Raw genomic sequence first — 23,173 nt, 5'->3', positions numbered from 1 at the left:
ATTTTTAACTCTGTATGTGACAGTCTGGTACTCGTGTCCCCTGGCAGAACAACAAAAGGCAAGCACTGTAAAGCACAGCAGGGCAAATGTAGTGAACACAGCTCTGATGTACAACGCTGCTTGTTTTCCTTCGACTGGAGGACACAAAGAAAAACCTGAGGTGTTGGTGTGTTTGTGCCAGAGAGAGAGAGGGAGAGAGATGAAATGGGTATGTGTATAATGAGTCACTCTCAGGTCAAACAATGTTGGCGTGTTTTTCTATGCAGAATAGCTACATCATCTGATGTATTCTCCTAGTGTGGTCGGTAAGAACTGCTTTTATGATGTGAGTTCATTATAAAGTTCTTCAGTAATAGTGATTTGAGCAACGTATCAACACACAGTCCTAAACCGTGCGCCTGATTCTCAGTTACTCGAGTAATTCTGTTTTAAAGCACAGTACAGGTCATGGTGGAGAACAAGAAGCTGGGAAATAAAACAACAACACTACATACATTAACTGTTGTTTTTTTAGTTTACTATAAAAGGAAAGACAAGAAGAGAGTTGTTGTTCAAAATATACTTGCAAAAATGACTTTAAATTGCCTGTGTAGATAACCATTCATTTTAAAAGTAATGTGCATTTATGTTGTTGGTAGCTCTCTTCAACACTATCAACTGAAAGAGGTGAATTTAACAGGAGAAATAAAAAAGGATGCAGGATGTTCAAAGAACAAGTGATGCTCCGTGCTACATTGAACACTTTGAGGCTAGAGGCAAAAACATTTCCACACTGTCTTATTGGCTTGGGAACCTTATTTTGTTGAATATGAGCAGCTTGTGGAATCAAATAAACAAAATGCCCTGAGCCAAACAAACCATGCATTACAGCTCGTCTTACATTTCATATTGTCAATATTCACTATTCAGTGAGTAGCTTCTCATTTCTTAAACAACTATGTTGGAAGACACATCCTGTGGTCGTGGAAAAGAAGTTCATTTGTTTCGGAAGGGTCAGATTATTGGCATGAATCAAGCAAAGAAAACATCTAAGGAGATTGATGAAACTACTAAAACTAGGTTAAGAACCGTTCAATGGAATAAGGTGTTGTGGTGATGAGTCCAGATTTACCCTGTTCCAGAGTGATGGGAGCATCAGGGTAAGAAGAGAGGCGGGTGAAGTGATGCACCCATCATGCCTAGTGCCTACTGTATACGCCTGTGGGGGCAGTGCTATGACCTGGGGTTGCTGCAGTTGGTCAGGTCTAGGTTCAGCAACGTTCTGTGTTCAAAGAATGAGATCAGCTGACTACCTGAATATACTGAATGACCAGGTTATTCCATCAATGGATTTTTTTCTTTCCTGATGACAGAGGCAAGATGACAATGCCAGGATTCATCGGGCCCAAATTGTGAAAGAGTGGTTCAGGGAGCATGACACATCATTTCCACACATGGATTGGCCACCACAGAGTCCATACCTTAACCCCACTGAGAATCTTTGGGATGTGCCGGAGAAGACTTTGTGCAGCGGTCCGACTCTCCCATCAGCAACAAAAGATCTTGTGGTTTAATAATACATGTTGTGACATTGCAGAAAATTATCAAAGCGATGCCACGGTGAAGGTGTGCTGTAATCAAAGATAAAAGTGGTCCAACTAAATATTAGAATGTGTGCCTTTTCTTTTTTTTGGAGGGGCAGTGTATATAAACATCTAGACTATACAGATGCTGCAAGCTGATCACAAATGAACGACCATGAAGGGAGCAGTAAACAACACAAGTTTTACTTCTGCAAGTGTGATTATAAAGGAAAATACAATATAAAATACAATATCAGAATTCCTTGCAAAACTGACTCTCTACAGCTGTCCAAACCACTTAAAGCACATGAAGCTAACCAGAGCTCCAGTGGTCACACAATTTTCATATGTAAATAAGGCAATTATTGTCTCAGCAGAAATTCTTCCTCATTTTGTTTTCTTTTCCAGAGGAGAGTTAATTATGAAGTAATCACATGAAACAAGGAACAGATAATTAGTCACAACATAAATAAACAATGTGCTAATTAGACACCAATGCAATAAGACTCATGTTGTTTACCATACCATATTACAGTGGTAATGTTGGGATGAGGCTAAGATACAGATGAGTTTTCACCACAATTGTATTTAGGCATAAAGTTAGTCTATGGCTCCTTAATGAGCAAAGTCATTGATTTTGAACTTGCTTCCTATGGTTTTAGTTTGGGGAACTTTAGTTTTGGCATTATTCATACCTTATGAGCTATTATATGTCTCTCTGCCTATCCTTATATTAAAATCTCTGCTCCTAGCTGAATTCCCCCAGATGACATAGTCTAGAGGAGCTTTTTACTTAGATGATAAAGGGCTTTTATGATTAATGATGCCTAAATATGATTGCTAGAAGTAAGAGCTATTATTAGGCTATCATCAAATTACATCCCAGCCATGTGACTGCAACGTCACTACCACTAAGCTTCCATCTTGTAATTTGATTTAGCACATTTACCTCTTCTACAAAAGCCTTTCCTCTTACTGTGACCAGATCCCTGTGGCAATCGAAAAGGTATAGATAACGTTTAATGTTCCCAATAACCCTTGTAGTTACATTTATCCTTTAAACAAATTATGGGTGAGGCATTTACTGACTGATTTTATATTGTAGAATCAAACAAGAAAAACTGTTGATATAGTATTAACCACAGAAAGGAAGTGATACAATACTCATTCATTTCCAGGTTCCATGGCATATTTACTACAGACAGTGTATGCAGTAAGGGAGGCTTGTAAACAAAGACCAGCATCATTCCAACCAGTGTTGGCTAGCACTGTCATGCTCTGGACCTGCAATCTCTTCTCACCCTCTCTGCTATAGTGCCCTCACTGGCTTCACCGGATGCCAGCGAGAGCATGTCAGTAGTTCAAGACTGAGATCTGCATCAGCTGCAGAAGCCATACCAGTCCCTACTCAGGAATCACCTGTTACATTCAGCAATACGTTATCAGGGCCTAGAAAGCGGCAACACCAACTCCAGAGTGTGTATTTTCGCAGATGTGGGCGTTTGTTTTCAGGATAACCAACCATGCATCAAGCAAACACTATTTAAGAGTCGAGCAATCAAATTACTTCACCTTCAACTAGTTTCTGTGTCTCCTTATTGTTAAATGAAACAATGTGGTTTCTTATCCCGGTTCTTTGAAGGAACTGCTCCACCCTCCCAAAAAACGCTAGGTCCCATTCACAACCCATCTTCAACATGAACACACTAGAACCCTTTTGTGAGCAGCTAATGAGATTCAGCTGCTGTTTGCAAAATTGTGCTTTTACAGTGTCCATCTAGGGATGCCGAGGCAACAGTATTGATGTGTGCCTTTACTTTCATATTGTCTTGTACTCCTCTTTCTCTTTCTCTCTCTCTCCCTGAAAGCATCTTGAGGAAAATGATGGATCCCGCATTTTAGTGGAATCTGAATACACACATTACCACAAAAATATCAATGTACTTTCATGACTATGCCTTCTGGTGTATGTCCACGCATAAATCCTGGGATATATTTGCACTAATTGAGATTTCTGCCACCAACAGTTGTGCTACCACCAGAGCACAATGGAAGTAATGAAATAAAAGCTTGTTTGTGGTCCCACAGCAGTGACAATTTACATTTGAAAAACTCAACAGCAATGTCTCTTTTCAGAAACAATGCTCCCATTACTTTAGATAATGCACAAACCTCAATCTGCATGTTTTTTTTAGGAATAAACATATGCACACAACACAAAGCAGAAGGAAAAAGGGACGACTGACAAACTGAACAAGCTGCACCTACTGTGGGCACCTTGCACCCTTTAGTTATTTCAGTATGTGCTTTATTACCCGTCAGTGTGCAGTCAGTATCACCACAAATGACACTTTGCTGTATGAGGCAATAATCTCAAACACCCAATGTGATGCCAGTTTCAATTTAAAACTACCTATATGGTAAATATATCGTGAAAGAATGTGTTACCAAATGAGCTTGGTTCATGTGGAAACACTTTACAGATATAGTCCTCTGAAACTCTCTTACCTCCTTTCTTCTTCCCTGTGTAACACAAACCAATGTTGACTCTATCCCAGCTTGAGCTTTACCTTCTCTTTGTACCTTCTGCTTCATCGGTCCTCTTTCTACTCCTCCCTCGGCTTTAGACCTAAATTATTCTCTTTGATCAGATGCTTCCTCAAGGCTCCCAAGAGAGAACCAACCGATGCAGCAACAGCTATACAGAATACACTGGTGCAAAGCAATGTGAACCTGTTGGACACCTTTCGAATTCCCTCAGTCGAGTGGAGATATGGGCAATTTACTCAGGTATTTATTTAGAGTCAGGTTTTCAACGGACAGTGAGCTTTTAAAGCTCAAACAGGCAGAGGATTAACATAGATTATAAAAACTGAATTGTGTGAATCATTTCCTATTGAATGTAATATCACAGTCAGTTATCTCTATCCTGATTTTGAGGACAGAAATCAAGTTCAATCATTGTTTTGCAGGTCCATATTTATCTCAAACATCTAACAGGCTTGCACAAAAGCAGATCTGAAAATACGCCTCAAGACCAAACAGCATATCATCCCAAAGGACTGAGAAGGAAATTTAAACTAAATATCTAATTAATGAATTAGATGCATATTAATTGTTCTGCATTTACATCTGAAATATGAGATAAAGGTGATTAAGGAGGCAACAGAGCCATAACCTGCAAGAGACCAAGAAACTCAGAATAAAAAAATAAAATATCTACAACTAACAATTATTTTTCATTATCAATGCTGTTGTCTTATGTCATTCGATAGAATATGTTTTCATATAATGTGAAATACAATGCAAAACATAAGCTCAGACCAAACTTTTAAACTTTTGCTGACTATAAGTTGTCAAGTGCTGTTTTGGTGTAGGAAAAGGTGAGAATTAATTCTTTTTTTTTCCAGGGAAGAGAAACATTTTCTAGGACATCTATTCATGTTATTTATGCTTTTAGAATTACTGTTATTTTCCATGACTGACTAATAAAAACAATCCAAATTTAACCAGCTTTTCAAGACACATGGGAACTCTCTCTGCTCTTGCTCTCTAAGGAGTAGGAGCAAGAGAGCCATGGTAGTCTTTCTTGCACGTTTGTTTGTCTATGTTATATAACCTCGTGATGAGCCATCGGGGAACCAGCAAAAACTAAGTTGTATCTGTAAAAGTTTCTTATGCATATTTACATGCACCACATACTGTACATGTCAGTTCTTGGGAGCCTGGTTTTAACATCAACCAAACAAGAAACCAACCGAGATAGATCCCTGTATGCATGTGCTCATTCACAGTATCAGAATTAGTTTAGTCAAATCTCTGGAGAAGACTTTGACCTTTGCAAAGACAAGCCAGCAGGAAAAAAAGTTATGGGAATGAATACAGGAAACAGCAGGAAACCAGTGCCAAAAGAGAGCAAGTATCAGATTCTAGTTCTTTACTTTTAATACTCTCCACCTCTTTATTTGTCCCATTGCTGATAAATAATAACAAGAGAATAAAAGCAATGCTTCAACGTTTTGATAATATTCTTATTTTATTTATAGCAGTAAGTTGGAGAAGTAGATCAATACCTCACATGCTCACTACACTCACCAGCCAATTAGCCAAATCAAATATTTTTCTGCCCTTCAACTGAAGGCCAAAAACAGGCTATACATGATGTTATCTCCAGGACATCACCTTCATTTCCGTTCACTGCTTTGGCTGATAAACTAAAATGTTATATCGCAAATCACACTCTCAACTCTTGCCCACGTACATCTTGGTACTCCATAGCTTGATTTTTTTGATACACCTCATTGTTGTTACACTGATTTAGTGTGACCAGGGCACAGGCTGACATTTCTGCTTTTCTAAAATACAGATGATATCACTTCTTGCGCTGAAATGCCACCACATAAAACACATATAGTGTGCCAGCAGCTCTTCACGCACTACCTAAGAAGACCGATGTCACAGTCAAACAACTGCTCCAAGCAGAAACAGCAGGGAGGGTAAACAGGTGTCTTGCCACAAGTGTAGATTACAGTATGCCTGTGAAAGGAGAAAGAGAGAGAGACTCTGTAGGTCCAATACTGTGTATGTGTGGTAGCCGTGAATTATCAGGAGAACCCTGCACTCTGAGCTACACATCTCATAAATAAAACAGGATTTCCTTGAGCTGCACCCATGCATATGTGTGTGAGAATATGAGGAAGGAGGAGAAAGGGTGCAAATGGATTACAAGAGGCCTATCATATTGCTCCATTCAGACACTGGATCAACTCCCATGCATGCAGCAGTACACTTCAGGACAAACAAATGAAATGAAACCTTTATCTTTACAGTGCCCATGTTGAAATTACAGGGATTGGTGATCCTCCTCCATTACTTCCTTAAAATGTTAACATCTTTAGCTGAAATCATAACTAGAATTACCACATTCTGGTTATATGCGTCTGCTAGCCAGTGACATTGTTACAGGGTTGGAACAGTGGTGTAGTCCTTAGCGCTGTTGCATCATCACAAGAAGGACCAAAGGTTTGAATCCACAGGTCAGGCAAGTGCCTTTCTTTGAGTAGTTTGAATGTTCTCCCTGTGTCTGTAGAGGTTTTCTCTGGGTACTTGAAAATACACATTAAGTTAAGTGGTGACTCCAGCCCATAGGTGTGACTGTGAGTGTGAATGGTCTGTGTCTCTACAGTATGCGTCAGCCCCATGATAGACTGGCAACCTGTCCAGGGTGTACCCCGACATTTGCCCAATGACAGCTGGAAGAGGCTCCAGCACTCCTGCGACCCTTAAGTGGACTAGTGGTAAGGATAATGGATGAATGGATGGACAACTGTAGCTACTGGACTGCAGTGACTGTGCTGCTACAGCACAGTAGAAGCACAGTCAATTTGACAAAAAAGACTTGAAGTGACTATTAAAGCAAATGCAGTTGAAGAAACTCTAGCAAAAAAAACACAAAAGCAAATATTGTACAATGCTGGAATATGATCAGGGTAGTGTTTATTTTATCTATGGATTACAGGGAAATGGTGGAAATATTGAGTTCATGTTACGTCTCTTGGGAACGCGTTGACAGACCACCATAGCATTTTGCCAGTTGACTGTTTAATTAAGTTGCATTTTTGTGCAGGTCCTGTGAATTTTCATTGAGGACTAATGTCAATCTACATAAAACAGAACTTCTCATTCATATAAATGAGGAAGTGTGCTACACATTGATCTGGTTCAATTTTTTGTGCAACATGACATCTGGTAATGAGGAGGAGGATATTTTCCGGAGCTCTGCAATACTGTTTGTGAGTATTTCAAACTACTGTAATGTGTTATGGCATCTAACGTAACTTCCTGGATTTACTGTTTCATCATTAAACAATACTCCACCAACGCTTGAAGCAGGATAAAATCAGAAAATATGACAGTGATACATGACCGTTAAGAGTCTTTTATCTACTGTCGGAAGTGACTCCCATCACTTGGATGTGTTGTGTCTTGCCTTGCTCATTGTGTATTTCTGTCAACATTGTTTAGCTCCTGTGCTGTACATAAAAGCCGCACAACTGCTGCAGGTTTTTACTAGGGTTATATTTAATCCATATAATCCCTCCCATAATACGAGTCCTAGCAAAGACATACACACACGCACATGCACACACTATTTATACGCCTTGAAAAGCTGTCAATTTCAGTTTCTGTATTAAGTGTGGGCAGTTAATCATAGAGATTTCTCAATAATCTTGTGGGAAGAAACGTTTTTCTGTAGGCTTTATTCACACGTTATCAATGGGAATGTACTCAAGTGATTGTCATTATGATGAAAATAAATACATTTAAGATAAAAAATGTGCAGTCTATTTATTTTCAGATCACCAAAGTGAATGAACCTCTTTTAGTTTGTCACCTGTTAGACATGTTAAAGCTGAAATTCTACAATACTCTGTTACACTGGTTATACTGTACACTACGCTCTGAATGAAATACATGGTGAAAAGTATTTTAATTTTATTCAATTTATAATCGAGACACCTTCGCTTCATCTCATGATCTCCCGTTTTGTTTATCCGCCCTTCTCCGCAGCCTTTGTCAAGCACATGCGCTCTCGTAAAAAGCCGATCAGAAACCCAGTTATGCGTATACATGGCAGAGTAATCTCTGAGAAAAATCTGGTTTCTTTAATCCCCTACCCCAATTACTCAGCTCACTCAAGAAAATCGACTATAACCTGGTTACTTGAGTGCATGTAAACACACTGAATGTAACTTTCTTTGCCTAAAGCCCATGAACAAAGTTTGTGATAGATCCTTTTAACAACTTATATAGAATTTGGGGGTGTGAGGGACTATTAACATGTCTGAAAGTTGGTCAACAGGCTGACAGCCACTGTACAGTAGTAGTGGACAAGTATAAACAAGGGTGTAAAATAATTAGAAAATAGAAGGGATAAGGCTAATGTTTTTAAGGAAAGACATCTAACATGTTTGCCGGGGTACATGGTTTGTTTCAACTTATATCAACATCTACTGATATGTCATTTAATCCAAGTCAACCACTGCATATGTCTGTTCAAAGAAAGTGAACAGTATGTGCTCAGATTCATTAATTTGCTCATTAGGGAAAACCCTTAACAAAGTTGAATCATAATGTTTACTAGAGCGTTGGTGTATCCACAGGAATGGTGAGAGATTGTAAATGAGGCTGAATCTCAAAGCGATGGATGTAACGTGGGCCGCGATGCTTTAAGGGAAACTTGGATCGTGGATCATTCTGTGAAATACAGATAAGCAAAGCAATTGTGCTCTGGGTGAGATAACTCAATGTTTGTCTGCATACTGCCTGTTTGTGCATCACTACAGCCAAAGGGGGGAAGCGTCCACTTAATTAAATCAATTAGAGCATGACGAGCCTCCCGAAGCCTCTGCAGAAAACAACATGATAGAACAAACTTACAAACGGTGGCTTGATTGATGAATAAGCTACAGCCTTCTGTTCATTTCCTAATTTTTACAAGTTATTAGACGACACAAGTCATCTGAAAAGGATAATGCTGCAGCCATTTAACCGAATAAACCCAAGATTTGCAAAGTAGCCATGGAATGTCTTCATCTGTTATTACTGATATTTCTGGAGGATGTAGTTCATTAGTATTTTCCTTATGATTTACAGTGAAAACAGTGTTGACAATAACACTACTAGGAACTTATTATCTGCACCTTGTGTTCCTGTTTTGTTTTTGAAACTTGAATCCATTTTATCACCGGTTTAACAAAGCCTGTGAAAGTACAACAGCTCAGGACACAGCCTCAGGAAGCCTGTCATTACACTTTTTTTTAAGATGTTACTATTTTGTTTGGCATTTTGGTTTGGGTGTACATAAAGATATGTGTTGTTTGGTGAAGTGATGTAGAAACATGCAGCTGAGTGTTTGTCAGATCAACATCTGCTAACAACAGCAGTAAACGAACCACACAAACTGTGTGTGCATCAGACAAAAATGTGATGATGCGTCTGTGGTTATGAGGCTAATGTCAGAACTGTATAAACTACTGTACATGTAACTTTACACCTAGAAAAGGTGTAAAGTTGCCAAAACTAGTGAATATTTTAACATTTTTACCTGAACAATGCATCAGTAGTCTAAATTGTTACTGATCACTTTCTGCTTACAACTGATTTTTAATAAATTGTGTCAGCACTGATATTTTATTTATGTGAGGATCCAAAACTTTTTGTAGACATTTTACCCTGTTTTGCTAAGAAATGTTGGGTTTCACCCCCCCTCTGTGTCTCTTCATGGCCCAAAGTACCAATTTTCTGCTACATAATATGAGCCACACACTCATTGAAGGATGGTGTGGGGGAGTTGTTGACCCTTGATTGCAATTTAATGAGCAGTTCTCCGTCTGTTTATGAATTTATAGCACAGTTTCCCTGTTGAGAATGGGGCGAATCAGATTTACAATCTGCAAAGCAATCTCCTGAAAGAACTGAGGAGGTTTACTGAAATCCTCCAAACTGCACAGTTAACTGCAGGAATTCACAGCCATTCCTACTGTTTCAAAGATAAAATGCCCCTTATTCCTACATACTAGTGTTTCCTTCCATCATCATGTTTCAAATTCTTGAACTCCTTAACTTCTGTGATCACCTCCCATGCCATCTTAGGCCTTGACATCACCACGCACCATCCACAGATTACAAAGCCCACAGCTGTGGCTTTGTGAACCAAGTGAGCTGAGATACTGTACCACTTCTATATCCAGCTTCACTCCCTCCCAGTTCTCTCACTTTCTCCCTCTCACTGTCACTGTCTTCTTTCCTCCCCGTCATGGTCTCCCCCTCAGTGTCCCAGAGAAGGATTAGGCCCAGTGCCCAGTGGTGACACGGGGACACTGGGAGCCAACAGACTGTTAGTTCAGTTGTTAGGCATGAATTAGGAACTCAAGCCGGGTGGTGGAAAAAGGAGGTGATGATAGAGATGAAAGACAAGGAGGAAATAAGGGACAAAGTAAAGAAACAAAGGAGAAGCCTGGGACAGACAACTGAAACCCTAAACTGCTGATAAGATGCAGAAAATAAAGTCGTGGAAAAACTAAGGTGTGAAATTACAAACAAAAGAGACAGATGCTTGTGTCGGAGTACAAGGATTATAAAACAGATTTTTGGAACTGCTGTGTCTAAATAAGAACAATTATGTAAAACATTTAACAGTTAAGAAGAAATATACTTCTAAAAACTAATACACAACACAGACTCCCCAACAGTCATTGTCTTATGTTTCGTCAGGGCACAGATCCTCTTTTTCCTCTTAGATCATAGGGTTATAGAAAAGAGTCTTTTGTCATAACTCTATGTCCTCTCAGTTTAATGGCCTGATTACAGATGATTAAAATGACAATGGAATGGCCTTTATCTCACAGCAAACATGATGCTCTTCATGACTACCCATCTGTGCCTGACCTTATTAATTCCTTCTCCTACTCTCCTGATGTCCCACAGACATTAGGATTTTTCCTGAGGGAGGCAAACATTTCCACAAAGCCAAAATGGTAAAAATGTTTTGACAATCATCTCGGTCCACTGCACGTTTTCCCCTGCTGTAGCTAACAACAGCTTTCTGAAGGACAGCCAGAGGTAACTCACAAAGGCAGTGTTAACCGTTTCTTCATAAACATAAGAGAGGCAGATTGTCCTATATATTTAAAAGTTATTTTGTTTGAGATGTCCAGACAGGAACGAAAGATGTGCAGCTGAGTGTACAAACATGATAAAGTGATAAATCTCTGCATGCTAAATGTCAGAGGATGGACATGAGTAATATATATAAGTTCCCCAAGCTATACTTTTACCATGCTACTGACTTTTACAAGCATGAAGCCGACAAGTTCAGATGCCTTCTCATTAATGGAAAGTAGTGTGTTTAAAAGACGCTTCATTAAGTGCTTTTAAAAGGGCCATATAAATCTGTTTAGAGTTCAATTTCCTAGAGAAACTCCAGGCAATGAGTCATAAAATATAAGGGGATTATGCAAACAACTTCAAAACCCTTTTCTCACAGCATGTACATTCAAATAAAAAAGGCTGATATTCCAACTGCTACTTTAATTAACTACTAATTATGTTACTTATCACAGCTACATTTCTAAATATTACATTGGATTTTGCTCAGTTCACATATTCTACTTTCAAAATATCCTCCAAGTAATTTAGCCTATTTATTAGAAAGACAGTGTCAATATAAATACTTTAAAAAAGTGTTTTCCAACAACTCCTACCCATGAAGGAAACACAAAATGTTGCGTAGGCAGTGTGTGACATTTAATCACTTGCGTGAGTAAGGACATTTTTAGGTCCATTAAGCATCTTGAGATAAAAGGACGAGCGGAGTAATTAGTCTGAGCTCGTAACTGTGCAATCAGATGTGGAAAAGACAGAGGATTTGGCTCATTATCTCAACTGTAAAGATACGCCTCAAATTACAAGTTTGTGTCTGATAATAACGAGTGAAAGACAAGAAATTCACAGCTAATTTTTTCAAACGATATTGGCGAAACCAAAACAACCAAAAAAAGAAATGATAATGCTGAACTTCATCCACCAACAGGTAACTCCAAGCCTGCAGGTGGTGGTACTGTTGTATCACTACAAGCATCAAGCTCAGGAACTGTGAAACTCCTATGAATCCAAGCAAGGAAAGAGTAACGTCAGGCTTCAACACCTCTGTTTGTTCATTTTTATCAGCCTAGATATGTGGTTAATCATTACATATAGAGCGTTGTGATTATTAATGCACACTGTGATGTAATATCAATTTATTTATCATTAACTGTGAGTGTTATTTGCCAATATTCTGTTATGTCTGGAAACAAACATCATAAATTATTATAAAAGTGTTGATTATTTGTGTTATTAAACACTTAGACTGGAAAAAGCAACTTTCGGGGGATTAACTTTTGACTTTCCTACTTTATTAATTAACAAGGGGCCGTCTGAATGCTCCATTAGTTTTAGTCCGGGTAGGGATAAGGAAGGCAATTCACTGTGCCTCATATAGAAAAAGTTTCTTCTATGTGTCCTCTGAGGGCTAAAGCTTTTAAAGCTGTGAACTCCCTACACATCAACTGCACGCCTGCAACTTACTGTTATTTTTCCTTATTATTAGTAAATGCGTCAATTATATTCTCAATAACTGTTTAGTCTTAAAAAAAGGAGGGAATAATGAAAAATGTCACTGCCAATTACCAAGGCGATTGGTTTTAAAACGTCTTTATTTATCCAAACAATCCAAAAATGTTCTCTCACTAAAGAGAACAAAGTGACAAATTCATGTGGTTATCAAAATACTTTTCTGTGGTCACGTTTCAACTCTACTGAACTATTAGATTTGCCTTTCTTGTTTGTCAGTGTCATTAGCAAAACAAGTTTAACTCTAAAACAGAAAATGAGCTGGTTTCAGGCAGCAGGTGCAGTGCACAAAAGCAGGTATATTTGGGAGAGAAATGCTTTTTGCATTCCTAAAAGTGTCCTGAATGAACAGACATCTGTTCAAAACACCTTTTCTTTCCAAATTCTTTTTAAGAACCTGTGAATGATTTATTCTTTTATACATATTTGTCTTTTCAAAGTCTTAATATCTACAGGTTGCAGCTGGTAAATGGTTGACATGAACCAGTGTTGACCCCTTTTTTTCCACAAAAAAAATAAAAAATAAAGATAAAACAGCACTACATAGCCAGCAATAGTCCCAGAACCAAAGGGTAGTGAGTTCATATTGCTTATTCTGCCTGTTCAGCAGTGAAAAAAGTCAAACATGTTCAGTTTACCATCAGAAAAATACTGAGAAAGTGGTGGTAGTAGTGGTGATTTTCTGCTGATTTCTTGTGGTTTAAGAAATGCCAGAAACTGTAAAACTGTCAAAGCATGTCGCCACATTTTCTCTGTTCAGTTCTAGCAGGTGATGTAAGATAGGAAGTTTCTGTAATACAGGCCTCGCAGTGTATTATTGTACTTTCCACATACCTGTCATTACTGAGCAAACCTTGTCCTAGACTGCGTTACCATGACGTCCTTAACAGAGGGTGTGTCTGCACAATAGGTGTGCCATGTAAATACACCTGAACCAAAAACTGCTGTCTGTACCTGAAAGTAACCTCAATCATTACAATGCAAACACTGCAGGTAGAAAAATAAAAACTAGCCAATGATAAAAAAGATCCAAGTCCAATCATTTATAGACAATTACTGTGCAGATACTCCAGATAAGCAAGACAATGCATCCAATCATGTATTGGCTTTATGGTGCAGTTACCATCAGGAGCCACTAGAAAACATTGACAAGCTCGGCATGTGGCACCAGTCGCCAATCTATGGTGTTTGGGCAAATGGTCCATTGTGTACGCTGCAGCGTTTTTTGTTTTACCATTACACCATGCGACAGGAGAGTGAAGCAGTGAAACACTTCACTTTTCTACAAACCTCAGTAGGGAACAGATGTGTGAAAGGGCTCAAACAGAACAGATGTCTCAGGGAACAGAGATGTCCAAAGAGCTGCATATGGATCGCTACAGTAGCCTGCGCGTACAGGCCTGCGAGAAGTGGCCCCGTCCAAAAATACTGCAACAATGGATGAGGGGAGGCATTTAAACTTCCTCATTTAGTTGTCGAGATGGTGAAATAGTCCACACATTGTGCGCTATGTCATCGAAACAAGCACGAACGCGAGGAAAAACCCGAGGTTCGAGCCCCGCGTTGAGTTGACAAACCACCTCTGAGTGGACAAAGAGCCAGCGTCAAATCTGGAGAGTGGCACGAGTGAGGCGCAATTTCTGTCCCAACTTTTACGACTGTTTTGTGATGAAACACTCTCAGGACGAGCGGACACACACACACACACACACACACAAACAACAGAGCCATTTGAACCGCGACAGGGTGGGTGGCCCGTCCAACAGCACCAAGTTACGCACGGCTCGTCGGCGGTGATCTTACCTTAGTGTTCCCTCCAGCGAGCTCGGGCGGACGGCGACACTCTCAACGCGCCGAGATGAAAACCAGGAGCGCTCACGAGAAGTAACTCAGCTCGAGCTCAGGCGACACAAATGAGGTCTGACACTAATTCACATGTCCCTGGGCTTCACTGTTTTTCTTTCATTGAAGACATTTGACTGACTACGAGCGGCTCGACCTGCGCTCGCTTGTTTTTCTGTCGCAGACTCGCTGCTGTCGAGCTGCTCCACGGGAGCAGGCGACTTCCGCTCTTGACTTTCAAAATAAAATTAGCATCAAATTATTATTGTCATAATAAACAAACAAAAACAAAACGTAGCCTGGTGAACATAATGATACAATAAACCAAGGTAAAAACAAAGATAAATAATAAAAAAAAAATACATGGTAACCGCTGGGGAACTGAAAACACAAATAAAAGCCTTTTAAAGATTGCTTATATCTTTTGTCAGATGTTTGATGTTTAACAACTTTTTATTAATTTGATAAATGACTATGTATAATATTTTACTGGCAAATGACACAACATATATATATATATATATATATATATACTATAAATATGTGTCTCGCTGTGACATCTTATTTTTGCACTTTCACATTTGTACTTCCATATTATAATGTTCTTATTTTCTCTGTATTTTGTCTTTTTCTGCCCCATTGACATTTTATTCTCGTCATTGCGTTCAACAAGTTGATGAAGAGCAAAGACAGATAATTTTGAAGGAACCGATAATTATTTCCGGTGTAACGTCGCTGTTTTCGTTTGCCTTGATCACCGGTCCCATTGGTGACGTCACCAACGCCGGGACCAGTACAGGACAACGCCAGAAGAAAATGGACAAACTCGAGGGACCTATGTCGCCACTTGCTGATGACAATGGGAAATATGCTCCATACACATTCCCCATTAGTTCCAGCATGGTTTTTAATAGAAGTGGTTGTATCAACACAGTTTTAACTTTTATAAAAATCAATAAATAGCAAATATCCATGTGGGCCCATAATCTACAGTGATTAATAAATTGATCTCTTTCCGTTTTCCATATTCAGAAATGTTGAGATTTAAGATCCTTTTGACATAATCTTCAATACAATCATAGAGAGATAAACAGAAATGGACACCATCAGTTGGATAAATTAGATAATAGACCTAATGAGTTCATCTAAATAATAATATTTTTAAAGAGATATTCCTATTATATTCATATTACATTATAAAATATATATATATTTATATTATACTAAATAAACCTGGTTGTTTTTTCAAACCCATGCATGCGGGGTAAAAAGATGAACTTATTTAGGAACTCCGAAATTTTGCAATATCTACTATCTAATAAACAACCTTCAGCTTTAATGTTTCCAGGCAGGAAAATTTGATTGTCAAAGCCACAAAAGGAAGTAAAAAAAGAGATGTTATTACGGGAAGTAACCTAATAAAACCACACTGCAATGTACATTGTGAGCTTCTATAAATCATACTGAATCATACAGTGATGTTGATATGACACTGAATTACCCAGAAATTTAATCCCTGTGTTACTCTTGCATGACAAACTCAACTGCTTATGAGCCTCAATACACAACATTAACAGAATATGAGAAATGTCTAAATTTAGACAATGCAGCTACAAGTAAAAATATATTATGTTATTTATATATGTTATTTCTGACCCTTTGTGGTTTACACATTAACACAAAATACGGTCTAAAATACATCTAAACTTAAACCACAGCATTATATCACATCCTTGTCATCAGATAGTCTATGCAAGCCTTAGTCTCGTCACCTACGCACATCTATAATTAGTCCAAAAACATCCTTTCAACTTATTTCAATAGAATAACCACAGTTTTTGTTTCCGTTTACTGGATAGAAGCTAGGACCAGTAATGCCTGCAAATTAATTCCTTTGTTCCTTGTTCCACAGCGCCTCCACATGTCTAGTCTTCATTCCTACAATGTAAAGCGCAGTCATAAAGTGTACATTAGTTTTTCATTTATATATTAGCATCTTGGATATAAAACTAAAATTGTACATGGTTTGAGGGTAAATCATTGCTTTTATTTGGATTCCTTAAAACAGTGTCTTGACGTATATGTGTCTCTTGTTAGTGAATAAACGTCCCATCACAAGGGGGCAGAGCATCCCTGTCAGAAAAACTTCATTAAACGTGCACGTCACACATACCAGCCTTTATCTGGTCACCACTATAGTGTCAGGATGTCAAAATAACCAACCCGCTGGAGAATCGCACCCACCTCAAATAAATGACTTTCATACCTCAACAAATCAGTTTAGTTAGAAAGTAATTAGATGAATAAGTAGAAGCACATGCTTAGTTGTTGAAGACCCACATTTTTTACTTTAAGCTTGTTTAAGATAATTGGAAGGAGCTGAGGTGCATGTCTACACTACCAGGCGTGCAAGTATTAGATTTCATTGTTGAGCTGCATTCAGCGTAACAACTTTAAAGTCTGGTGGTGTGTGAGAAGTTAATAAGAGTATTGCAGTGCTGTAGCTGATTCACATAGGTTTTTAAGGTGCTAAATTATTGATGACTTTGAACTTTTTCCTCTCTTAAGCCTAAGAAGAACTTGACTTATCACCCGAGGAGCAAAACTTGTCAACACTGTATCAGCCAGTGCTGATGACTGCTATACCAGGATGTCTTCCATTTTAGATCCATGCCCCTCATATTCTCACCGGCCTCGCCAGATCATCCCACTAAGTGACTGTTGAGAGCCCTGCAGCAGAGCCGAGCTATAGTTACAACACTGATGAAAGCAGATGTTTATTTTGGCAGAAAGACGTGCGTCTTTAAGTCCACCTGACTGGAAGTGATGATGTACGTGATGAACCAGTGGCTCTTGTGCTATGTTTGCTATTCAGTGGCCTCTGGGCCCAGTGAAATGTGATGCAGAATAAACGTAGATTATACATGATGAAAAGTGTGGTTCTATGTGTTTTTGTGGTGGCTGTGTCATAAATGGCATCTCCAAATTGTATTTCCACCATGATCCTCAGAAAATAAACTGATTCAGTCTTGTAATTTTCATTAAGTTTTAATGCTTAGATTTGGCTAAAATTTATTAAACTTTATTGTTTTTCTTGAAAGTGATAAAAAGTGAGTAAATACATACTTTGACATTTCGGAAATAATGCTTTGAGACATTGGGTCATACCTAATTTACAGCCATGGGAGACTGTTTTTTTAAAGTATGCTTTAACGTGTTTCTTTACTCCAAAATGTCTCCGTGTATGATTGGAATTTGTTGTGCATCATATGTAGTTTGCACTAAAATGGGCCCTGTGCTTGCTACGACTTCAAAGCTTGTTGTTAAATTTAAAAAATGAAGTAGTTTAACTCTGAGGAACTCCACAAAAAAGTGGACACTGTCAAACTGGAAGCCAGTGAGTACAGTTTAGTTTAGTAATTCTTGCTTTATAGATAGACAGATATATAGATTCAATCAAGTAAGTACCCTAATGTCTTAAAATGGTTCCGTACAGTCCGAGGGATGCTTTGACCTGGGTAGCTCTATTTTGGTCTCTATACCAGACTCAGTCTTTACACAACCTTGAAAGATTATACATAGTTTGACATTGTTAAGTGTGATAATTCTATGTGCCGAGCAACTGAAGGATGCCCACGTTACAGTAGCAGCTGCTGATCATTTTGTAGCAGGTCAGCAAACATCACATATACATTTGTATGTTATTACTTTGGTCATTTTTGAGGAAAGACACAGATCAAATGCTAAAAAATCATCCAAACTGTAGCCCAATAAATGTGTACTTAAAACAGAAGTTGAATAACAGTATATATATATTTTTTAATTTGGGTAAATCCTTTTCTTGTGCACAAAAATGTGTGTGTGGTATCGTTATATGGCTTCATTAATTTCATTATGTACATAAGATGTTAGTAAAACTGTACCTCATGATCTAAACAGGCCTCAACCTTTTCACAATCAATCAAACACTGGTCCAGCTTTGGCACAGCATGGTTGGTATAATTAGTTTAGAGGATTTTTGAGAAAATTGTCTGGACTTCTTTGAAAGAGATCCTTTCAGAGGGATAATGGATTCACACACCTTCACGTGACCCTATTGACAGTGCAAGGTCTTTAACACAGTGGGCCTCACGAAAGTTCCCTACTTTAAAAGTTTGTGTTTATAAGTTGTAACAAATTTCGAACAGATAAACTAAATCAAAACTGAATCAACAATAACAACAAAAAAACATCACATTCAAATATGGTATGAGACAAAAAGGTCTCTAGGATATTACAAATTATACAGGGTAGTGCTATTTTCACTTTCAGGCCTTTCACTTTTACATTTCCACCAAACCAACAGGCCTCTGCTGTCAGACCAATCAAATAAATAAAAACCTAACAGCGTTATAACGTGTGGACTGTTGCGCAGTTGGTCCCCAGCTGCCACCACACCTCCAGCCTCAATCTTTCCTTTCACCCCCCAGATCTTTTGGATCTGTATTCTGGGACATGGGGGTTTGGTACTGGCTGCCAGAGTACCACCCTGACAGCTGTCCTTGCTGTGCTACAGACAGAATTAGTAAGATAAACGGAGCCAGAGACAGAGGGGCCCAGTTGTTGTCCAGATAAGTGAGGTCAGATGAGACTGCAGCAGTCTTTTACCTTCTGCATGAATGGGAACACGAGAGAAATAGCCAAGTTATTAAGACAGGGGCTTTTCACTGAATCTAATTTAGAAGAACTGGAGTTTATACTGAGGCATCATCAGAGGAGGAGCCAGTGGTCTACCTTCACGAGATGGAGAACAAACCCTTGTTCATGCACAATAATGTCAGATCCAGGTTTAAATATTAAATATAATTATCATGATCCTTCCTCTACTTTATTATCAGCCAGGTGAACCCACATGAAAAGACAAACTTCAACGTCTAAATAAAGTGAGAGAGACTCCTGAGATTATAACATCCCATCAGTCCCTGCAGGAATTTTGAGGCCTGGAAACACAACACCAGGTTAAATGACTGAGGATTTGACGTGTCATATATAGACGCACATGAGTGTGATGGCACCTAGTGAAGGAGTAAAAATGACCACAGAAGCCTTTTAATTGTCACAAATTCAATGCAACCACACCTGAGAGAGGTGTTCATGAGACAGGTGTTAGAGCTTGGGGGGAAAAAGAGGATACTTTAAGTACATAATTATAAGCCTCTCAGAACAATCTAAATAGATTTTGGCCATTCCAAGAGTTAAATTAGTAAGTTTTTATTTTATAATGTCAGTTTTTTAATTTCCAATTCATGTTCCTGAATGTTCATATGCCAATTTGTCTAAATGCATGTTCGGATAGGCTGCAGTTAACAGGGATGCTTAAATGATCAGAGAAAGAATGTGCATCAACTAATGAGCAGGAGCCACTTGTAAAGTAAAGTAAAGCTCTCCACACTCCCTTACATTCCAGTTCTACTTGTACTACACTGCATTTGATTTGTATGAATTCATTATTACATAATAATAACCTTTTTAGCTTGTGCCCCCTTGGGCTGAACTGTTCTTGATACAAACTCCAGTTACATTTACATTAAGTCATTTGGCAGACACTTTATCCAAAACGACTTACAAGTGAGGTACAAGCCAAGCAAAGTATCTAAGCTAACGAGAAGAACTCTAAAGTAAAGTGCTTTAGCAAGAACTGTTTCCCTTTTATGAGGTGTAAGTGCAAATGTATTTAATCATTTATTTATTTTTAATCTAGGTGCAGAGAATGTTGCAGAAGAGTTCTGTTTCCAAGAGTTAGAAAAGGTCGGGACATGTTCCAATGCTGTGATTTGTTATTTCACTTGAACATTTATTCAAATTAAATAATCTAATCTGAGAAAAGAACTTGCAAAATCTTTTCAATTTTGTCACTGATCAACCTAATTATATTATGTAAATATGAACTAATGTAGAGTTGGATCTCTGCACACACACACTCAAAAAATGATATATTGCAGATTAAAGGTTTTATAGCATTTAGAAAACAGGTTTGTTTTATATAAAGTGGTTAAATGTAACTAATTAGCAGTCTAATTGTGCTATACTATATATAGTAGTCACCGTGATTCTTCTGCAGTTTTATTTTCCTGTTTTGACTTTTGACACTTGAAAGTGCATTTTACTGATCCTTCTCTACATTTACCTAATTAGATTTTGAATGCATGACTACAATAAGAAACAGTAACACAACTAGTTATCACTACTGTTTTTGCTTTACATGATTAAACTTCAATCATTTATCAAACATCAAAGCTGCAAAATGAATAACCTGGCCATGATGTTAAACAGTATCAGTACAACTTATTTTAATGAGAAACACATTATTCAATTGACCACTGCCTACACTGATGTCCCACAATGCCCCTTTGTAAGTTGTAAGCATGTTTCCAAGAAAATATTATTATCTAGTTATATAAACAAAAGACTGTAATACTGTAAATACTGTATAACTAAATTAGGTATACAGTTATGCATTTTAAAATATATTTTTGTCATGTTTTTTAAAGAGTAATTTTTAAAATACCAGGTTAAATTACTAGGTCCAGATGCTAAAATGCCCTCAGATGTGTAGTTCACTGCATGTTAATACATCTGATTCTTAACAAATGTCTGCCTTACATGCTGCAGTCATGATTGTTTCAGATCTGTAAAGAACAAAAACAACAAAGGTTTATTTAACGTTAAACAAGTTCAAGTATGTGATGACGTGGTATGATGTCTTATGATGCCCCTTGGTGAATCCACCCACATAAAACTGTAAAATTGTTCAAACCATTAACTTAATTTTGTCTATAAATCAAATCCTGGAATGAGCTGTTACATAAATGAGTCATATGCTGTCATCATATGAGCTTCATTGTGTACTTTGGAGTAAAATGCATAAAAAAAAAGTCAAGACTATCCAAATTGTACTTATAAAAGGCAATTTATACCTCACCGTATCCAAAGTCCTGCAGTTATTATACTGTGGTATAAAGACGTGGCTTCATTCAACCTTCCTTTAATTTATTCTATGCAGATCTATGCATCCATGTACACTCTATTGGTTCAACAGGTTAGGGCCTGTCAAAGCAGTAGTTTTCATCAATTTGTGAAATACACCAAGCAGCCTTAACATTGATACCACCTGGTGGCTTTAATGTTGTGGTGGGCAGAAGTCAGCTCTGACTGGTCTGTGTCTCCACAGCCCCATACACTCTAATCTGTAATGCACTGCGTTCTGTCACCTGTCAATCATACACAGCACCTCTGTTTTACCACATACCATGCATGATACCATGCACATAGCTGTGCATTAAATACAAGGTTAAAGCTAGCAGGGGGTTAACTTATGTCAGGATATGAACTAAAGGCAGGGGAGCTGGCCTTGGTCTAGCCAAAGGTAACATCTCTGAAGGGAGCAGAAACATGCTTCTTCAAAGTTCTCACTTCATTCAGAGCCAGCGTAGGTGTTTCCACTGCTTATGCTCACCTACAGTAACCAGCTAGCTGCTACTGTGGCTGCAGCCTTACATTGACAATAGAGGATCATCTTATATAACCTAAATCTAATCTAGTGAATAATAAATCTTAAACTCTTGCTTTACACTTGCTAAGCTGCAAGTAAACCTTATTCCCCAAAGTGGGACCCCAAAATGATTCTGTCCTTCTTCAGCTCTTCTAATTGCCCACTTGACACCTTCATTGTGACACTGCACGTTCCCTAAAGTCAGTTGCTGTAATCCATTTCAACCAGTTTGACAGGCAGTGCAGTGATGTTCTTCCAGAAGATCATATTGGATCTTGGATGACCCAGAGAAATTCCAGCCCAATTGGTTTCTGTGGCATTAACGATTAACAGTCCACTGGTGATGATGGGGTCTGCCTGGCTTGACCTTTAGCTTCATGATACCCTTGCAGTGCCCAGACAGCTGCATCTTTATCCCCTGGCCTCAGCAGTTGAGTTCGAGGCCTCAGTCCAGAGAGCACAGAGTGGGGGAGGAACAACTGGGTGCCAGCTGATCGCAGGAAAGAAGCAAAGGTTGAGGGCTGGGGTGCGGGGGTGGGGGCGCATGACTGTCTTCAGCAATATTTCAATTGGTCATAAAACCGATTTGTCCCACGAGATATTAATTAGAGCGCTCTGAAATTATTTCCCACCCCTAGGACATATAATCTAAGTATTATGTTATTTTGTTTTTGTTTAAAGTACACAATGGTGTCGGCCTGTCGCATCAACATATGTGATTTACATCTGTGCTTATTTTTTTGTGAGAAAATTTATTTTTGTGCTTAAAGCTAATTGGATGCATGAATGAAAAAAAATACCATGTCACTGACACAGGTCAGAGGTTGAGTAATCAAATTAAACCTATTCCAAGTATTTTCCTCTGGAATAGCACAGCACCTTCTTCTGTCTTCTCTATGACAAATTGTCATCTGACTTCAATTTCTTACAAACAACCCAGCTTCCTGTTTGTCCTGTCCATTTCAGCTCAGTTAAAGTTGTCTTCATGAAAACACTGCAAGGCTCTTATCTTGTTTGTGATTTTATCTGACTAACTTTGCACTTAAGATCAGGAAAATGATGA

The 23,173-nt window shown here is 38.4% G+C and overlaps 1 protein-coding gene across 1 annotated transcript in view; it reads right to left on the bottom strand.

The window, feature by feature from the left end:
* Positions 1-14,793, bottom strand: part of nck2a (NCK adaptor protein 2a) — a 30,649-nt gene extending 15,856 nt beyond the window's left edge. Inside the window, exon 1 of the mRNA XM_026375764.1 lies at positions 14,541-14,793. The gene's annotated coding sequence lies outside the window, so the exon portion shown is untranslated. The remainder of the gene's footprint in view (positions 1-14,540) is intronic.
* Positions 14,794-23,173: the final 8,380 nt, after the last annotated feature.

This window comes from Anabas testudineus, chromosome 21 (genome assembly GCF_900324465.2).
Source record: "Anabas testudineus chromosome 21, fAnaTes1.2, whole genome shotgun sequence".
Taxonomy (NCBI): domain Eukaryota; kingdom Metazoa; phylum Chordata; class Actinopteri; order Anabantiformes; family Anabantidae; genus Anabas; species Anabas testudineus.
Note: the sequence above shows the minus strand (reverse complement) of the source record. Positions and strands in the feature narration are given on the sequence as shown.